This window comes from Pleurodeles waltl, chromosome 2_1, assembly GCF_031143425.1.
Source record: "Pleurodeles waltl isolate 20211129_DDA chromosome 2_1, aPleWal1.hap1.20221129, whole genome shotgun sequence".
NCBI classification, from domain to species: Eukaryota; Metazoa; Chordata; class Amphibia; order Caudata; family Salamandridae; genus Pleurodeles; species Pleurodeles waltl.
This window is the reverse complement of record NC_090438.1, coordinates 344,604,356-344,626,206: the sequence shown is the minus strand read 5'-3', so window position 1 is coordinate 344,626,206 and position 21,851 is coordinate 344,604,356.

The following is a 21,851-nucleotide window of genomic DNA, read 5'->3' as shown; positions in this document are numbered from 1 at the left end:
CGCGTACCCCTCAGGAATAATGCAAGGACAAAATGATTTGAAGAAAGTGAGTGTAATACGATTAAACATGAATAAGTGCATTAAATTACATGCGTATATACATATTTACAAATGAAGGGACACTGCCCAGTCCTCAATGTCTGTGGGCCACAGGGCCACAACACATAGGCCAAGGCCCCACCTCACTCCTGCAACAACACAGAGAGAACACTGTAGGGGCATCAGGTCGAAAATAAACAGGCACCTCAGGGGGACAGGGAATGGGGGGGCACCTCAGCCAGAAGATGGTACAACACCATAGGTCCTGGAGGGGGCTACATGCCCTGTGCAATGTCCTGGGGAGTGCAAAGCCACAGTCTCTCAAGTGGGTGGTTTGCCCACTGCTTGGTCCTGGGGAGTGCAAAGCCACAGTCTCTCAAGTGGGTGGTTTGCCTACTGCTTGGTCCTGGGGAGAGCAAAGCCACAGTCTCTCAAGTGGGTGGTTTGCCCACTGCCTGGTCCTGGGAAGTGCAAGGCCACAGTCTCTCTAGTGGATGGCTTCTTCCACTGTTCTGGAGGGGGCCTTGTGCCCAGTGTGCTTCATCCTGGGAAGGATGGGGTGAGTGGATGGCTTCTTCCACTGGTTCTGGAGGGGGCCTTGTGCCCAGTGTTCTTCATCCTAAGATGGATGGGGTGAGTGGATGGCTTCTTCCACTGGTCCTGAATGGGGCCTTGTGCCCAGTGTGCTTCATCCTGATAAGGATGGAGTGAGTGGATGGCTTCTCCACTGGTTCTGGAGGGGGCATTGTGCCCAGAGAGCTTCATCCTGGGGAGGATGGGGTGAGTGGATGTCTTCTCCACTGGTTCTGGAGGGGGCATCGTGCCCAGTGATGCAGATCTTGGGGAGTGGAAGGTCACAGTCTCTCAGCTGGGCGTCATACCCACAGGATTTGCAGGAGCCAGGCCGCACAATAGCCCATGGATGCAGGACTACACATTGTCCACCGGCAGGGACGGCTGCTCAGTGGTAACAGCGGCGGGGCTTGTGTTGGGGCTGGCAGTGGTGGGGGGAGGCTCCATCCCGTGCAGCCTCAGACAGCTGCCCACTGGGGCTGCTGCTTATGACAGTGGTGCTGGTGGCGGTGCTAGCAGTGGTGGGGGGAGGCTCCAGCGCATCCCCTGCAGCCTCAGACGGCCGAACCACCATGGTTGGTGGTGAGGGCTCATAATGAGTCCCAGCACCAGGCCTCCTGTCCTTCCTGCCTGCTGGTGCAGGCCCCTTGCCCTTCCTGTCAGCAGCCGGTGATTGCCCCTTGCCTTTCACACCTGCAGCTGGTGGTGCATCCTTGCCTTTCCTAGTCGCAGCTGGTGGTGCCTCCTTGATCTTCCTAGTCCCAGCTGGTGGTGCCTCCTTTCCTTCCTTGATGCACCTGGTGCAGGCACCCTGTCAGTGTTGCTGCCTGGTGCCCAGGATCCTCTCCCACCTGTAGTAGCTGTCGACACTACTGTGCCCCTGGACTGGTTGGCTGAGGTGCTTGCCTGAGTTTTCTTCACCCTGGCCTGACGTGAAGGGGGTGGGAGAGGGGTAGGGAAGAAGTTAATGGTGGAGAGGAAAAGCTTCTTAGGGACATTGGGTGGGAAGAGGGTGAAGGTTTGGGAGTGGAGGAAGAGGGTTTGTAGGAGGTGTCTGCTGTGTTTGGGTGCAGGTGCATGGGCTGGGTGCTGTTGTGAGGTGGATGGCTGTTGGGTGTCTGAGTGCTTGCGTTTGTGTACTTTGGGAGGAGGGGCACAGACACAGTGGGAGAGGACACAGGGGACGTGTGTATGGATGTGGGGGGGGTGACTGCCAGTGGGGGGCATGTAGTGATAGGCGTGATGGTGGTAGTGGATGAGGATGTAGTGCATGCAGGTGTGAGTGTAGACACTACTTGGGAGGGAGGTGGAAGATGAGGAGGATGGGGACACAGTGGAGATAGTGGATGTTGGTATGTCTGCATCTGGATGGTGTTTGTGTGCCTGTGGGATGATATGTGGTGCTTGTGTTTGCCTGAACCACTCCTGTGTGTTGTCCTGGGTGCATGCTGGCCTGCCTGTGTGTTTGGGATAGGTTGGGGTTGAGGGGAATGGGATTGGGCAGAGGAGGGCGGAGGAGGGAGGCTAGAAACAGGGACAATGGCTGCCATCAGGGAGGAGGCCAGAGCCTGGATTGATCTCTGTTGGGCCGCCATGCCAGAGTGAATGCCCTCCAGGAATGCATTTGTTTGTTGCACATGGGCTGCCAGCCCCTGGATGGCATTCACAATGGTTGACTGCCCAACAGAGATTGATCGCAGGATGTCAATAGCTTCCTCACTCAAGGCAGCAGGGCTAACCGGGGCAGGGCCTGAGGTGCCTGGGGCAAAGGAGATGCCCACCCTCCTGGGTGAGCGGGCACAGGAAATATGCTGAGGGGCTTCTGGGAGGGCAGTGCTGGTACCGGTGGGGGCCGCTGTACCTGTAGTTGAGGTGGGCACAGAGGTGTCCTCCACCACCAGGGAGCTTCCATCGGAGGAGGTATCACTGTCAGAACTGTCCCCTCCAGTCTCCGCTGCGGTGCTCCCCTCACCCTGCCTCCCACAATGCCCTCACAATCAGTGGATTCGGCCTCCTGGGGTCTGTGCAGCTCTCCCCGTCTCCGGTGCCTCTGCTCCTCCGCCAGATGATGCTAATGCATATAAGGACAAGGTGACGAAACAAAAAGGGGGGACAAAGGATACCCTTGGTCAATGGTGGCAACGACACCACCGTTGGCGTACACAACACACTCACACACAGGGAAAACCCTACGCAACTAGGCGATGCACTACCAGTCACAATGCTAGTCACCAGCCCATGGACAGGGATAGCTAATGCAAATTGCAGCATTCCTGAGACCCACAGATCACTGTCCAGTAGTGGAGACCTACTAGCTTGTTTAGAGGAGGTTGACATCAGACCCTGCCCAACATGGGCCCTACCCTGCACTGTCCAGCCTGGCCTAGAGGCACCCACAGGCCCACTTCCCCACCCGGATGCTACCCTCCCATACGCAAGTAGTATATTGGGGCACTGTACTCACCCCCTTGTGGCTGCTGTGATGTCCCCAGGCGCCCATCCAGCTTCGGATAGGCCACCACCAGTATGCGGGCCATCAGGGGGGTCAGGGCTCGATGGGCACCCCTTCCTCGTTGGGAGGACATCCCCAGCTGTGCTTCTGCAGTCTTCCGTGCCCAGCGTCTCAGGTCCTCCCACCGTTTGCCACAGTGGATGCTCCACGTGCTGTAGACCCCCAGGGTCCGCACGTCCTTGGCAATGGCACACCATATACCGTTTTTTTGATGGGCGCTGACCTGCAGAGAAATATACATAGCAAAAGGTATCAGTCAGACCGTTCTGCCTGTTACACTCATGTCAACCACCGTAGCCCTCACATCCCCTTACGCACAGACATTGGCCACCATACATGCAGCACACTGCCCATGGCCCTTCCCCCAACCCCCCCCACACGAGGCCCTCACACACAGCACTCCATGCATTCATGCCCCATTCATCGTGCTCACAGTGTACTCACCTGTTGGTCTGGAGGCCCAAACAGCATTAAGTACTGGGGTAGGACCCCATCCACCAGTCTCTCCAACTCCACAGTGGTGAAGGCAGGGGCCCTTTCCCCAGTGACACGAGCCATGGTCGGTTCCAGACACAGGTCACAGCAGCACTTGCAGTGCAGGTCCTCTCCTGTTGAAGGTCAGGTAGCAAGTGGGTGAACAGATAGAAAATGGCAGTCACATCCGTGGCGGTGCGTACCGTCACCGCCGGCGTACATCACCATTGGACACTGTAACACATAGGGCCCAATGGTATCCAATGAGGAGTTTCACAGTGGTTTTCGACCGCCTCCTGCAACGGCGCACAATGTCAGCGGAATTACCTCATTCCCACCTGTCTCTCAAAACAGGACAGAGTATTGTCTGCCCTGGTTAAACACATGCGCAGCTACATTGATATCCCCAAGGTGGAGGATTTGGCCACAGTGAAAGCTGATTTCTGTGCAATGGGACATATCCCCAACATAATTGGGGCTATTGATGGTACACATATTGCATTTGTCCCACCCGGGAGAAATGAACAGCTGTTCAGAAATCAAAAGAGCTTTCACTCCATGAATGTGCAGATAGTGTGCCTGGCAGACCAGTACATCTCCCATGTCAATGCAAAGTATCCTGGGTCTGTGCATGATGCCTGTATCCTGAGAAATAGCAGCATCCCATATGTGATGGCTCAACTCCAGAGGCACAGGGTGGGTCTAATAGGTGAGCCCTGGTTTCCACCCAGGGGATGTTGGTGTATGGGTATGGTGTGGGCCCTAAGGGTTAGTGTGTGTCTAATAGTTGTCCCTCGATATTTGCAGGTGACTCTGGGTACCCCAACCTCTCATGGCTACTGACCCCTGTGAGGAAACCCAGGACAAGGGCAGAGGAACGTTACAATGAGGCACATGGGCGAACAAGAAGAATAATGGAAAGGACATTCAGCCTCCTGAAGGCCAGGTTTTGTTTCCTCCATGTAACAGGTGGATCCCTGGTCTACTCGCCTAAGAAGGTGTGCCAGATAATCGTGGCATGCTGTATGTTGCACAACCTTGCCTTGTCTGCAGGAGAATGAGGCTGGAGATAGGTGTGTGGCAGCAGTGGACCCTGTGGACAGTGAGGATGAGGAGGCAGAGGATGAGGATGAGGACAACAGAAGTGCAATAATATGACAGTACTTCCAATGACACACAGGTAAGACACTGTAATTACACTTTACATTGACAGTTTTGTGTATGACATTGTCACTGGCAGGCTGATATTCCCACTTCTATGGCCACTTACTGTACCCTTTGGCATCTCTATTTTCAGATATTTGTGCCCCACTATCGCTCCTGCAGCCATCTACAGGCCATTCCTATGTTTACATTGCTGTACAGTTATATTGCAGTGTTTAAAGCTTGTTAAACGAATACATGGTTAAATGATTGGACAGACTCCATACTTGCATTTATTCAAATGGTGTTTATTTAAGTGGCAATGATTAGTAGGGGATGTGCAATGGGCTGGGTGATGATGGAGGAATGTCCAGGATAGAGTCCAGTCTGTTTGTATCACAGGTGCATTGTTCAAGGGGGCACAGGAAGGGGAGCAATGACAGTTCAAGGTGGACAGGGTGACAGAGTTGGACACATGGGTGACATTCAGGAGGGTCTTATTTCCTGGCAGGAGTCTTGGCAATGTTCTCTGGCTTCTGCCTGGATCACAGGGACCGTTTGTGGGGTGGTTCTCCTTCTGCAGGGGGTGGGGTGCTGGTGGCCTGTTGTTCCTGTGGTGTTGCCTCCTGTCCACTAGCGGCAGCAGAGGTGGAAGGCTGTTCATCGGTTTGGCTAGTGTCAGGGGCCTGGTGGTATGCCACTGCCTCCCTCATGGTGGTGGCCATGTCTGCCAGCACCCCTGCAATGGAGACCAGGGTGGTGTTTATGTCCTTCAAGTCCTCCCTGATCCCCAGGTACTGTCCCTCCTGCAGCCGCTGGGTCTCCTGCAACTTGTCCAGTATCTGGCCGATTGTCTCCTGGTAATAGTGGTATGCTCCCAGGATGTTGGGGAGTGCCTCCTGAATAGTCGCTTCCCTGGGCCTGTCCTCCCCCTGTCACACAGCAGTCCTCCCAGCTTCCCTGTTGTCCTGTACCTCTGTCCCCTGAACCGTGTGCCCACTGCCACTGGCCCCAGGACCCTGATCTTCCTGTGTTTGTGGGGTGAGCTGGGGTCCCTGTAGTGGTGGACACACTGCTGATTGACGTGCCCTGAGGACAGAGGTATGGGCCCGCTGGGTGGGTAATGTGTTGGTATTTCCTGAGGGGGAGGCTCTGTGGTGGTATGGGACTGTGCCTGGGTTACCGACTGTCCAGAGATCTCTGATCTGCCAGGTTGGTCATCCAGATACAGACATCCAGGGCAGCTGTCATCACTGTAGACCTCTTCTGGGGGTAGACGGGAAGTTGCTGGCACCTCCTCTCCGTTGACGTTGGGTGGGGGACCTGTGGGGATGTAAATGCAGTGTTAATGTTTCTGTGTGTGTTATCTTGTGGCTGGGCGTGTTGCCCTCTATGGTTGTTATTGCCCTGGCAGCTTTGGCTTGTGTGAGTAGTGATTTTGTGGGCTAGGTTATTCTCTCTAATGTGCATGTTTTAGTAATGGGTGTCCATGCAGGTTTGTGAGGGGTGTCCATGCATTGGTGTTACATGCAGGGCTTGGTATTGGGATGAGTGGGTTCTGATGGTGGGGTATGTGGTAGGTGGTGAAGTGATGGGAGTGAGGGTAAGGGTGGGGGAATGTGATGGCATGCAGGTAGGAGGGGTGATAGTAGTAAAGAGCTGACTTACCAAAGTCCAGTCCTCCTCCTACTCCTGCCAGGCCATCAGGATGCATGATTGCCAAGACTTGCTCCTCCCATGTTGTTAGTTGTGGGGGAGGAGGTGGGGGTCCACCACCAGTCCTCTGTACAGCTATTTGGTGTCTTGCTGCTGTGGAATGCACCTTCCCCCGTAGGTCGTTCCACCTTTTCCTGATGTCATCCCTTGTTCTTGGGGTGCTGTCCCACGGCGTTGACCCTGTCCATGATTCACCGCCATAGCTCCATCTTCCTAGCAATGGATGTCTGCTGCACCTGTGATCCGAATAGCTGTGGCTCAACCCGGATGATTTCCTCCACCATGACCCTTAGCTCCTCCTCAGAGAACCTGGGGTGTTGTTGCGGTGCCATGGGTTTAGTGTGAGTGGTGTGGGTGAGGGTGTATGGGGGCTGTGTTGGGGTGTGTGGAGTAGGGCGCGTGGAGGGTGCATAGGTGATGGTGGTGTGTGTTTGTGGTCTTGTCTATGGTCTTGCTATCTCTCTTGTGGCACTTGTTTTTAGTTGTAAAGGGTTGTGGGTAATGTAGGTGTGTGTTTTATAGTGGTGTAGGTGTGGTGTGTGTATGTGTGTCAGGTGTGTGTAGTTTGAATTGTCCAATGTGGTGTAGTTTTGTTAGGTTGTGTGTATTTTGAGCGCGGCGGTATGTACCGCCAATGGTTTAGGACCTTTGAATGTCCGCTGCAGTGATTGGTGGGTCATAATGCTGTGGGCATACTTCTGTTGGCGTAACAGTGTGGGTTTTGCTACTGCCAGTTTATCACTGACCTTTGGGCTGGCGGACTTGTGTGTGTGGCTGTATAGTGACAGATTGCTATGTGTGGGTCATAACATGGGTGGCAGTAATCTGCTGCGGCGGTATTTTGGTGGCAGTCAGCATGGTGGTAAGCGGTACTTACCGCCAATGTCATAATGAGGGCCTATACATATATATATCTCAGTGACATTTCTCCTGCTGCCAGGACTTTTCAGTTCAACAGCGCTCTGAAATAATAACTTTGAACCTTTTCATTTAAGACCTTGCAAATTTATTTCATAGCGGTTGTGGTCAGACAGACAATAAAATGGCTAGACATAAATGGTTTTCGGATGCTGAGAAGTAATTGCTCAGTTGGAACACATTCTATGATGTCCCACTACAGAGTAAAAATATTGTGGGGCTATATCTCAGAGGAATATAATAATGATTTGGCCAGAACTAACTGAATCTCTTCACAAGGCACTTTTAAAGCCCACCACTTCTACCTCACTCTGCCAATCACCCCTGAATATTAACCGCACAGGACCTCATAACCATAAAAACAATAATAACAATACATGGTACGCTGAAGAGCTCATGCTACATTGCGCACAGCTACAGGGGATGCAAAAAAACATAAGGAAAGGGATATCTGACCCTTCCCTGGTAGAACAATGACAGATGCTAAAAAAAAAACTATCAAAGGAAGCGGTGCGAAGAAAAGACAATGGGGGTAATTACGACCCCGGTGGATGGCGGAACACTAGCGATAAGACCGCCATCAGGCTGGCGGTGTTTTGCCTGTGTATTATGACCGTGGCATATTCGCCACAGTCATACCGCCGGTCCCGCCAGGATACCGGCAGGATACCGCCAGGCTTCAGCCGGGCAGTCATAATCTTGCGCTGCTGGCGGTTAAAGGGGGACTCGGGGTGCCCCTGCGGGCCCCTGCACTGCCCATGCACTTGGCATGGGCAGTGCAGGGGCCCCCAGGCACAGCCCCATCGTGCATTTCACTGCCTGAATTACAGGCAGTGAAATGTGCGACGGGTGCTGCTGCACCCGCTGCACATCAACATTGCCACCGGCTCGATTACGAGCCAGCTTCAATGTTGATGTTACTTTTCCGTTGGGCCAGCGGGTGGAAACGCTGTTTCTGTCCGCTGGCCCAGCAGAAAAGTCATAATAGGGGGCCAAGCATACCGCCAGCACTGGAGGTATGTTGGCTCACGCGGCTTCTGCGTCTTTTTACAAGACCGCCGCAGTCGTAATGAGGGCCTATGTATATTGAAGATCAATGGCTCATGATGTATACTTATTTAAATCAAAAAGATCACAGTCGTTTTTGGAAATTTGTCAATAATCTATGATCTAGATGACGAGACCAACCGCCACGAGAAAATGAAATAATCAAGGATGCCTGGAAAACTTGCCCTCCTGCAAAATGTGAAGAGGGGTCCGAGTGTCCCATATCTCACAGATGTTCATTGGCTTTGGTCTGAATGGGGCCTCATTGAGTGGTTGCGGACCGCCTGGAAGGTTGGGTCCCTCCTTCACGGCAGGACTTGCAAGGTTCTGGGTTACTACCCTATGTCCAGAGATTTTAGACTGAACCTTCCTCAGCGCATTGCTAATGTAACCATGAACATGGAAACATGCAAACATAACGTGCCTCACATGACCCAAGCACAACCCTACCTTCTTTTCATATACAGTCATATTTCACCATGCTCCCCTACTTATTTTATTAAATGTAATCATTTAGCTTTAAGTTTCACGAAGCAAAGTATGTAGATATTTATCCTTGTAACAACAGATGGGTTTATAGTGAAAAGGAATCTCCAAGTGATTTGCCACAGGCATTCGCTAGCCCAGTTGTTCCCTGCAGACCTCGGCCCGCCACATGTCGATCTGTTTTTCTTTGGGTTACCTAAACCGGCCCCAGAACCTGCAATCCGACGCTGACCTACGCACCCCCCCAAGCTGTGTCAGAAGGGCACTCGCCTGGCATGTGCCTCTCGACCCCGACACATGTTAGCCAGCCCGTCACTTAACCTTTTAGGTCGTTAATTTGTTAGCAAATTTTCAACAGCTCTCGCTGCGGTGAAACACTTTCAACAGATTGCATCCGACAGGCCTTTGTCTGGAGCGGGCGGAGGAGACGTTCAATTCGAGTCTCAATCATGGAGAAGGCTGCAGACGAAATGAATTTGCTACATGGTGTAAAATTCGCACGCGAAATAAATGTTTAAAATCAAGTCACAATTTCGGAAGATAGGAAAGGACACATACTGATGTTCGCCTTTTAGCAAACGTATGCATGGTGCTGCGTCGCAGCGCACTATTAGTCTGCACTGAAGGGGGGAGACATCATGGACGTCAAGTAAGAGGTAGCCTAAGGGCTTGCCCCTTAGTATCTCAGGCACTGCCCAGGGCACTCCTGCTTTCAGAGTACGCTGAAGACAGGAGGAGTTGGCACAGAAAAGTAAAACAGACCCCAGTTTGCTTTTCTCTAGATCCAACTCCGTAACTTCTTGGCAGCAAACAGGAGGATAATAGGAAGCTATTGAGGGTCTCCAAGTTAAGGAATGAGGGGTCAAACTTGTAATGTCATCAAGACTCACACGGTGAAGGACGTCACTTCCGCTACCTCTGGCACTTTGGTGAATTGATGCCCTCGCACACATTTGCAATGCTAAGAGGAATAATACCTTGGCTATTATACACCTGGGAACTCAAATTATTTGGAGGTTATGCAAATAACATTGTTCCTGGCCCATGCTCCACCTAGGCCTAGCCGTACCGGTTTCTTCAAAAATATACAAACTGAGTGTAAGATATTGTAGAGGTGCTGATTGTTTTTACATCTAACTGGTGTTACCCTAAGATCGTAGTTTACATGAAACATCTCTCTAAGCCCTCAAAGGCCTGAAGAAGTTGTACTGTTTTGGACGTGTTACACCACTCTTTTTTAACTAAGGGGCATATTTACTAGCATCTTGTGCTGCCTTAGCGTCATTTTTTTATTCTAAGGAGGCGTTAAGGAGGCCCTCACCGTGCGCCATATATACAAAGTGGCTCAATGCATGCATTGCTCCACTTTGCACCACTTGCGCTACATTATACCTGTGCCAGGTATGATGTATGCGAGGGGAGCATTCCCACGCAGAGAGGCACAAAATAGTGGTGCAGTGAAATTTACAAGATTTCCCTGCACAAATTTTTCCGCCATGTTTAATGCCTGCTCAGGACAGGTGTTAAAGTGATGCTCCCATAATAATCTATGGGCCTCTCTGTGCTTTGCTGGACTAGCAGCATAATTTATAAATGCTAATCCAGCAAAGCGCCGCAATAGCATCATAATTTATGATACTATTGTCCTAGCGCTACCATAGTGACGTTTGTAGGACACAGGGCAATGCAAGAAAAGTGGCGCATCAGAGCCGATAAGCCACTTTCTTTTAAATAAGCCCCTAATTTTGATAACATGCATCTAGGACTTTAAATATTACCCCATAAAATGATGACACTGATCAAATAGAAACTTTGGGCTAGATTTACAAGAAATTGGTGCAGTGCGGTGCTGTGCGGTGCTGTGCGGTGCTGTGCCAAAATTAGCAGCGCTGCACCAGTTTTGAAACACTGGGATGTGGCGTATTTACAAGAATACGGCTTCCCCCTGCACCAGTGCTAAATTAAGCAGCCCGCCAACGCAGGCATCCTTGCACCATAGTGCAAGGGTGTCTGTGTTGAGGGGTGTGATCGTCTGCGTGCATGAGGGTGTCCCTTCCTGCACATAAACGATCATCCATGGCATTTTGCTTCTTCTATGTGTGCTGCAGAATGCAGCACACATAGAAAAAGAGCAAAACACAAGAAGGAATAAAAGTATTCGTCCTCATTGCAACATGCTAACACCACCCATGAGGTGGTGTTAGATTTTGGCGCTGCCTCAGATTTACGAATTCTTGTAAGACTGGGGCATAGTCGAAAGGAATGCACTCCCCTCTGATGCAAAAAAAAACTGCATTGGTGGCGTCCATATTTACAAGGAGGCGTAAAGCCACACAAAGTGGTGTTACACCTCCTTCTAAATATGGAGAGGTGGTTAGCACCACGAGAGCATCACAAAAAGTGACTCTCTGGTGGTGCTAGGGCCTTGTAAATTTTGGCCTTTTGTACGGTTCAATATATATGCGGAGCCCACAGAAATAGCACTCTATTGTGAGGAGGAAAAAGTAGTCTAAGGTTGGGAGTGCCTGGAAATTCCATCTGGCATATGCATCTCAACTCCATTTCAGGACAATGCATTTGTAATTCAGGTTGAAGACACTCAGCAGAGCCTATTGTAGAAAATAGTTCTCATGATAAATAGAAGGAGACCATTTGTTTAACAAATTATCATAAGTAGGAAAGTTGAGGTGTAAGGAGTTGAATTCATGAAATGAGAAAAATATATAATGAGACAAACATGACCGTAGTCACTGGGAGAGAAGCCAGCATAGCTGTAGTTTTGAGCAGATGAACAGGCGCATTTCCCGGTTGTAGTTCTTGACACCCAAGTATGCCCCATTGACATAGTCCCAGTGTGACTGAACCAGACCTAAAATCTCCTGAACTCTATGAGTGAACTCTCAGGGCAAAGGTAAGGAAAGGGAACCTATTTTTTAATGTCCTTTGAAGGTAAAAATATATTTTAACATCTTTTGTCACAATGAATGACTGTGATAAATGTTTGTTATTTAAGGATCCTAAATGTTTTATTGTTTGAATAATGCGGTGGTATAAAATATCATGTAGGGAATATTGAGTTGCCAAAATATCATAGCCAAAGTATCGAGGATCAAAATATGGACAATTAGGGGCCTAGTTCACAAAAGGAAACCTACACGTTTTTGCAAGTTTTCGTGTTTTCAGTATTCACCAAACTGCATTTTAACAGTAAGTTTATGTATGTGGAGACTCCGCAGTTGGGGTGAGGACAGGTCTATCTTTTTATGTGCAGAGTTCTTCACCCCTACTACGGAGTCTCCGCACTTGCAAACTTACTGTTAAAATGCACTTTAGTGAATACAGAAAAAGTATAAACTTACACAAACGTGTATGTTTACCCTTGTGAATCAGGCCCACACCATATACAAGTAAGTGTATGTCTACTAAACTGTACATCTAGACACTTTAATGATATATATCTTCCAGGTATGTAGAAGTGGAGTTAAGTATATTACATTTATACCTACCTATATGCTCTTCCCTCAATGCTATTTTGATCCTCAATATTAGTTAGATGTAGTTTGATTCTGCAAACTGGGGCAAATCCCCCCTTTTTGCACTTAAATGTCAAGGCAGTGATGGTGAGCAGTCAAAAACCTCTAAGGGAGGTAGTAAGGGAGCAACGGCTCCGACCTCAACAGACACAATAACATATTGTCAGTGTTAGACCAGGTATCCTTGGTGTGTTTCCAGTAACTTTTTGCCCTCTGACTTCCTGCTTTTCGGTCTGATTTTTGCTGGCTTTTAGGATTCTGGGCCCTTTACCACTGCTGACCAATGCTGAAGTGCAAGTGCTCTGTACTTTAAACATGGTAAAATTGGCTTCTCCACAATTGGTGTATTTAATTTAATTTTCTTGTAGGTCCCTAGTAAAGTGCACTATATGTGCCCAGGGCCTGTTAATTAAATGCTACTAGTGGGCCTGCAGCACATATTGTGCTACCCACTACAGTCGCCTTTCAACCATGTCTCAGGCCTGCCACTGGAGAGCCTGTGTGTATAGTTCTAAACCGCCATTTCGACCTGGCAAGTGTACCTACTTTGCAAGAATGGTAGAATGCACTCCAGATGACATCCAAAATTTTAGCATATGCTCACAGGCAAGATTTTAATGTGCGACCCTGCTGCTTGTTCTGTGGCGTAAACACGTATATGATACTTTTCTATTTATAGTTACCACTGAGGAAGGGCTCACCCCATAATGCATTGGTTTATATCACCATGTCACATATGACGGTTTGTGAATTCTGACATGTTGTAGAAGTACACCTCAACTGGACCTTCTTATACATTTGAAAATTGGAATCACCACACCTATGTACCAGCATTGAAGATATAGAAAAACTGAAAATAATAGAAAAGGAAGACTTGGATTAAATTAGACTTATAATTGTTGATAATTGACCTATGCCTTGTGGTTCTGCATCCTGAGTCTGGTGTACATATGTGCAACAGCTTGATTTGAAGTGAATCTATGTGTCAGGCCCAAACCTTTCATTTTATTACATGTAAGGCACCCCTAAGGTAGGCCATAGTTAGCCCCAAGGGCAGGGTGAAGTGCTTTAAAATTTTTGGACATGTACTTTTAAATTTAACATGTCCAGGTAGTGAAAAACTCTCAAGTTTGTTTTTCACTATTGCAAGGCCTCTCTCTCCCAGACGATAACACTGGGATTACCTTAAAACAACTTTTTAGTGTAATTTCTAATTGGGAAAAGATGGAAATATGGAGTTTGGAGTCTCTGGACTCACTATTTCATATCACAACTTATGGTGAAGTCGAAATCAAAGTTGGCGGTTTCTTACTTTAACCATTCTATGCCTCTACCTGTCTCTGAATACATATCTGGGGTAGATGACAGCTGGTCTTTGTGCATTCCCTTTAGACAGTCACACACAAAGGGAGCTTAGGTGTGACATTTGCCTCCTGATGTCCTATCACCAGGCTGATGGGTCTTCCTGGGCTAGATGGGTGGGAGGAGCTGACACACCTGAATAGGGTGGTGCCTCTCCTCAACAAAGGACTGTATACCCCCCTAGAGAGTGTCTAGAGTCAAGGAAGGAAGGGCAGGGACCTTGTGATCTTCAACTACCTCTTGGAAGTCTCCTCCACTTCAAAGGCACATTTGGGTATAAGTACTGGACCACAACCCCACCAACTGGAACTGTACTGGAACCAGGAAGACTCGGCCAGGAAGAAGGACTGCTGTGCTGCTCAAGGGACTGCCACTCTGCAACTGCATTACTGTGTTGGCCTACTGCTTGCTGCAGGCTGTGTTGTAAGAGGGACTGTCTATGCTGCCTGCTGCTTCTTGCAGTGAAAAGGACCAGACTTGTCTCTACATCCTTGAACCCAAGATTTTCGAATGGCTTGTTGGCTTGCCCCCTGTTCTCCTGCAGTCTCAGGGACATCAAAGACTGCCTTCAACTGTCCTGGTGCTACTGGACTTTGCCATCTGTGAGTCCTACCCTTGCCTGAGGTGCCCCCCCTCCAGTCCTGAGCCTCAGAAGTTGGTTCTGTGAATGATTTCTTCAAAAACCAACTCATTGCCTCCACTGCTAGTGAAACATTGGTGCATCGCTCCCTCGACAAAAGTGTAGTGGCTGTTTGATTCACAGCCTGTGCAGCTCGGCGAATCTCTGCAGGCTCGATGACAGACAAATGAAGCTGACTTCGAAGAAGCCTGACGATAACACAGTGGCCCGACTGCATTGAAAATACCGGGGCATTGTGACCTCGACATCAACACTTTGCTGGATCAAAGGTACTGTTTCAGTGGGCCCTGCATGGGTTCTTTAGTCTGCCTACCGTCCTTCGTGTTAAGCCTGCATTTTGGATTTGCACCAGTCCTGGTGACCACAAGTACCCTTTGGACCGCTATTGACTCTAAACACTGATTTCACATTAAAGACCTGATTTAGAGTTTGGCTGACGGGTTACTCCATCACACATGAGGCGGGTATCCCGTTCACCGTATTACAATGTCCATAGGATATTATGGGATCGTAATGCGATGGATGGGATATCCGTCATGTTTGTGATGGTGACCCCCCTCCACCAATCTCTAAATCAGGCCCTTAAAAAATTCATATTTTGACTTCTACTTATTGGAATTTTGTTGTTTTGGTCTTGTTTTACTCAGATGAATATTCTCTATTTTCCTAAACTGGTGTGGTCTTTTTGTCGTATCTTTCACTGTTGCAATAATTAAGTGTTGCACAAATACTTTACACATTGCCTCTTAAGTCAAGCCTGACTGCTCTGTGCCAAGCTACTGGAGATGAGGACAGGTTAATTTAGGGAGTGTTAGTGACTTACCCTGACTAGGACTGCGATCCCTACTTGGACAGGGTGCTTAACTCTACCAACTAGAGACCCAATGTCTAACGCTCAGCTCAAATAGGGGAATCTCTTTATGGGGTGCTACACACTTCAGAACCCTTCACGTAATAACAGAGTTTGTCTAGCCTCTGTATTTCCTGCCTTGTAACTAGGGACAAGGCACTGATTAAACACAGTTGCAGTTCACTCAAATCTACCCAGAGGTGTAGATAAGCCTAACAGTTCAGTTTGCATTCACCTCTTTGCAGTGACACCGTAAAAGTCATAAGTTCATTCTTCAGTTCCGCTACTGAGTCTCTCATTCTACTCTCAATGTTAAGCCCTACAGTTCTGTTATTACAGTTTGGTGTGGTGTGAGGCAGATGCATATAACGATCCTGCCCCTGCGGTATTCACTGATGAACGATAGAGGCTGTAGCTGTGGACTAATCAAAGCTTGATGACTGGGAGATTTCAGAGCAGCGGCTCACACAGCAGCTCACGTTTTCAGTAATAGACTGGGAGCAGATGGAATATTTATGTGACCGGTTTGGCCTTCAAGCTGATCTTGACCTTGTGTATCTGTCAGGTATTTGTGGCCTCTTGATGGCAACAAAGCATTCTGACTGCAACATTTCCAACATTGGCAGCACTAGTCTCTCAGTCATGGTGGATTGCTGATCACACAGGATGCTTGGTACTTGTAGAAGCCTTGGTGAGCGTTTCCTACTTGAAAGTCTTTCATCCTGCAGGGCAAGGCACACTTCTTCTCTCTCTAGCAGGCAGGTAGGCTTCTAGACTCTAGGCAGGCCCTCAACTCTCCCAGCAGAAAGTGCAGACTTCCTCACGTTTGTGAGACTGGCTGTAATGCAGATACCAACCTTGGTCACACAGCAGTCTTTTGAGAACTCTGTAGAGAACTCTTATCCTTAGTCATAGAAGAATGTGGAACAGGGCCAAAGTGTGGTTGATTGGATATCACTTTAATATACATTTTCCAGACAGGGAATGTGGACACACTGTCTAAGCTTTCAGTATCAGCTTAGGGTGGTGTTTTGACTGTATCGTAGAGATCCCAAAGTCAGACTCCATTTCAAGCATGTTAAATTAGCCTGTTTGCCTTTAGTTCATATGCCACATATCATTATCTTTCCAGAGAACTTATGAAATCCAAATAATCCAATGATGACTTTGCTAACACCCAAGGTGACACAAGTCTGCTACAAGTTTCCTGAGACCTACATTTCAAGGTCTAACACTGAATGAACAAAATAAACATGTTGTCTGACTTGACATATTTTCATCATGCTAGTTCATACTAGTTATTTCTTGGTCTAAGTCGAAAGTCTCTCAATGTAGGGTAAAAGTCAGTGGTCAACCCTATAAAAAGCCCATAAATTGACCACTGAATCAGAGAGGTCCTCACCCTGGGTTATCGTATGAGGCCCTGCCAGACTGCCATACAGCTGCACCATCCATTCCTGAGAGCTGACGCAGATAGGACAGGAGTTGAGCCCAGCTGATGTGTGTTTTCCTTCTAAGGTATCACTCTGTTCTGGCCAAAGTGTGATAACTACATCTTCTCTGCTGTGAACAGGTATGAAGTGAGTTGAATCCCAAGAATCTCTAGAGGCAACTTAATTGCTACATGTTCTCGTAGTATAGGGCATAGAAGTCTTTAGGGTGTTACGCTGCCAGGAACATTGCAGTCACGTTAGACATTTTCATATTATTCTCGTTGGTAGCAACATGCATTAGTCCAGTTCTAAGTATACTCTGTGTGGGTATTAATTATGTAGTAAGCAACTGTAATAAACACTTTCAAATATAGGGGGATAGATTTAAGAAAGTGGCGCTGCACCCAGGTGAAGCGCCTTTTTAAAAAAAAACGTAAATAATGAGGGTTGGTAGAGATGGAGCTGCAAAGCCCCGCCCCATTTCCTTAGTGTTACCCTCACCTCTCATAGCATCTCCAATGAAAATGTTGAGACTCCTCTGTCGGTAAAGTTACAGAGGTCCATTTGGTAGCTAAAATCTTACTCTAATGGTAGGCAATCACAATTCTTATCTGACTCGAAAACACACACTTATTCTAAGATAATAAAATACTGATTCAATTATAATTTATATTTTTATTTTCCCAAACAAGGTCTCGCAAATCACTTAAAATGTTTAAACGACACTCTATTTAATTTTAGTAACGCTTGACAGTTGTTTTAGAAAGGTTGCTGTAATTTGTCAGCATTAGAAACCATGCAGTCTTGATTCAGCCACCTCGTGAGCCAGGCCTTCTGTGGCTGCAGACAGCAGTCCGCTCTATCTCGATGAGACTGCAAACCTAACATCGGAGGGCACTGTTAACGTTGGCTTCTGTGAGGAGAGGTGCCCGTTGAGCCTCCCTCAGCCCTGTAAAGAGCAATTCCTTGTGTGCCGCCTTTCGAAATACCCAGTGCCCACGACTCTGTCCCTTGCCCCGAGGCCATGCTGGAGGCTGTACTAAAAAAAAACAAATCCCCACCTCCAAGTATAGGTTCCTAATATGGAATCCAAAAAAATATTATCCAAAAGGTTCCGATGTCAAAACACTTGATAGTTAAATAATAGCTTTTTTAATTATTATATTTCTCAAAAAGATTAATCTAAATCAAACGCTGATTGTGATACAATGTATTAATGAATTATTGTCAAAAAATAACCACCTCCCGGAGGCCATTCCTTAGTGCTGTGGCACTACTTCGAGAGAGGCAAAGCACAGTATCTGGAGGTGAGGTAGTGACGGAGGTGGACGACATGCGCTTGCTTGTCTCAGACCCCGGTGCCCTGCTTGGGCTCTTTGGCTGCAGTGGAGAGAATTCATCAGGGACATGCCTTTGGTGTGCCTTTGTTAGCGCGTCTGACCTTAATAAGTAAACTTATAAGGGGACGCGAATAGGTCGATGAACCTTTTGACTCCCATTTAAGATGTTCCCACCATAGATCCAGTACAGGCAGATCAACAATCAAAATAATCAATCAATAGCATTACTAATCAGTTGGAGTCAGTAATTGTCACACATTATGACCTTTCAGTCACGGATAACCACAACATTTAGTAAAAGTTTGAATATTTATTTCCCTGTATTAAAAAAGTTATTGTCACGTAAAATAATCTCAAAATCAAATGATAAACATATAGAAACAACACTGGCTGCCCAAATCGACGAAAGAAATCTAATCTAATCAAAGCTTGAACCACTACACATTCTAGAGTTACAGTGCATTTTAATAACAAGAACAATTGCGCAAACGAAATCACATATATTTAGATTCAGCAAAGAAATTACATCAAACGTTATTCCCTATAGCAGACTTTCATTAGTGAGGATCCCTTAATACCGGATTAGCATCAGCATGTTGGACTTCATGCAAAACAACTTAGTATACACAAATATGGAAAACATCAAACTATGGCTCTATCAAAATAGTGTGGTTGCTACCTAGAAAGAAAAAGCAAACAGTCTTAAGAAACACACCAGTGATAATATACCTCTCCTCAAATGGATCGGCAAGCTAAGATAGTCTTCGTCATCAGGACATCAGTTCGGTCAGCAAGGCATCAGGATTCAGCACCAAAGTCAGAAAAGGTAAAGCCTTTTAACAGTTCAAAAGAATAGAGGTAAACCCTCAAGAAGAATGGGGAGAATGGCAAATGGCAAATGCACAATGGCAGCTTCTTCTCAGTGCAGTCCGGCTAAGTTAGATTTCCTAAAACTAATTCCCAAGTCCCGATTGTTCAAGGAATCGCATGTTCACACTTTGTCCAATAAAACTAAAATATAAAATCTACAATTTCTACTAACACTTGGTTCACAGGTCGCTGATTGGCTTCTCTTGTAATGTCCTCATCATCTGGCTCGTCAGGTAACAATATTGTTACAGCTTATACTCCAGTCAGTGTCTTCATTGTTCTCCTCCTGAGAAAGTCAGTCTTACGTACATTGCACTCATAATGTTACATTTAGCAAGAACAGCATCTTCTACCATCCATTTCTCATGAGACTTTTAGCTACAAGCACATTTAGGGGGTTATTCTAACTTTGGAGGAGGTGTTAATCCGTCCCAAAAGTGACGGAAAAGTGACGGATTTACCACCAGCCGTATTACGAGTCCATTATATCCTATGGAACTCGTAATACGGCTGGTGGTATATCCGTCACTTTACCGTCACTTTTGGGACGGATTAACACTCCTCCAAAGTTAGAATAACCCCCTTAGTCAGTACAGTGGAAAATCACAGTTTAATTGTCTGAACAGCCATTTTATTAAATGTTTAAGAAATGCAGCTTGACATGAAGCCGTGCAACTAGGCCAGGACCTGTGCTAAGTTAAGGCCTATAGTTAATATAGCTAATACATAATGCATAACCCTTAATATGATGCATTACTACATTAATCAAACATAAGCTCCATATTTCATATTAATAAGTACACTTTGGGAACATTGGTGGCCACTCCTCGTGATCACACCTTCAAATGCGTGCATTATTTTCTCTATATTATTACATTTTATACGCGAATCCATTACTCAGAATACATGATTACTCATTAATATTTTTTTAAAACACCTGCTTTAGCACCTTCAGCACAAGGAGCTGCATCACAAGGTAAAAACATCTGTGGATCAGCCAGGGCTCCTGGGGGCAAAGACATGGGGTAAAAGGCTTGTTGCCAATACTCCGTCTGCTCATGGAACTCCACAGAATTGTGCAGAGTGAAACTCCACAAGCTCCACTCAGGCCTACTATTAACCTAGAAAGCATTGACACCACAGTAACAAGTATGTCAGGTAGGGTTATGTGTGGCTTAAATAATTTTGATTTTCACGATCAAGCGTTCTTGCACTAAACTAAGTCCAGGCACCCGTGGGCACGAAAGCCAAACCGTGTACTGCTAGGTCAGAGCCCTAGTTAAGGCAACATGGCACCCAGATTGGCATTTAGATTTTTTGGACCTTTAAGTTGTCTTTGTATATGCACACTCAAGAGACTTAATCATTTTTACAAGTGCATGGATACCTCTGTAGTAAACATGGTTACCTCCTACAGGAATGAGGAGGCACCTATTACTATAGGTTTGTCAAGCTTGACTCTCAAAAGGGTAATTCTCAATCTGTGGTTTTCTATGTTTGTAAATCTGTTCTAATAAAATGGTGGGTCCTCAAGTTCTGGTAAGAGTAAATTAGTGAGAGGCATTACTTAACCTCCCAAGAATAGAGGTGTCCCCAATGGCAGTTACATTTGCAATAGCTGTGCATACAGTGTGTGCCTTTAAAACATTTAAATCATGAGGGATGTTTGAGGCTGAAGAAGGCGCCTCAGGGCAGATTAAGACGTATAAACCATCAAACCAGCAGCATCTCCTGCACAATATATGGGATACCAGTATCTGGAGATCCCTTTGACTTACCAAAAGCACCTGAATTGGTTTGCTGGTGAGGTACCACACACAAAAACAGGAATTGTAGATTGGGTCCTGTGAGTAATTGAGTTGTTAGTTGACTTGGGTGTGAGCCCTTGTCAAGCAACAGCCACAATCCCTTGCAGGGTAAACCACAAAGGGTAACTAATTTAACATGTGCTTAGCCATGGGTAGCTTGGCACAAAAAGCAGTCAGGCTAAATTTAGATGCAATGTGTTAAGTATTTATGCAGCACACGGACAGCAATAGAGTGGAAACTTTGAAAATTCAATTAGTAGAACCAGAGTTATGAATTTTTAATGTTCAAGGTTCAAAATAGCAAGTCCTCAGTTTTGGAGAAAAACCACCTGGGAACCTTTAGAACCATAACCAAGGGTCCAGGAATGGATGGAGATCTCTTAGGGGTTCAAGACTCACTCAGGCTTGATCCGGGTGTGGGTTTAAGATGGTGGGAGCCTGGCATATGCCTGTAGCTCAGGAGGCCAGCAAAACTAGTCCTTGGAGTCACTTCTAAAGTCCGGGGTGCAGCTGAAGATGCAGAGCTCCACAGAACTGGCCTCTCAAGACTCAAGGCAGGCTCCAGGCAGCAAAATAGTCCTTTCAGGTACAGCAGCAATCTGGCAGAGTGCACAGCAGATCACAGCAGCAGGCAGTCCTCTGGGAGTCATTCTGCTAGTCCAATAGTGAACTGAAGAGTGGATCTGAGAACCCTATTTTTATACCCTGGTGCTCTGCTTCTAGAAGTTGGCAGATATTTCCAGAAGGGTTCTATGATGTTCCAGGAGCTTCCTGCTTCCCCTACCCTGGCTTCTAGCTGGTTGCACTGACAATACAGTGTCATTAAGCCTATCGTGTGGTGGGAGAGCCTAGCCTATTCAGTTGTAAGTAGGACTGTGCTTAACTCCACCCCCAGCAAGGCACTTAATGGCCCATTCTGGTTTTGCTAATCCCACTATTGTGTGGCTGTCTGGGAGGAATTCAAAGTCCTAACTGTCAATTACACCCTGTCATGTAACCTAAGGCAGGCTGCAGACACAGTGGGCTAAGGGCAGGAACATGCCAACTTTCTAAAAAACTAATGGATTTAACCCAGATCTGTGACTGGGGGGAATATTTTATTTGGTC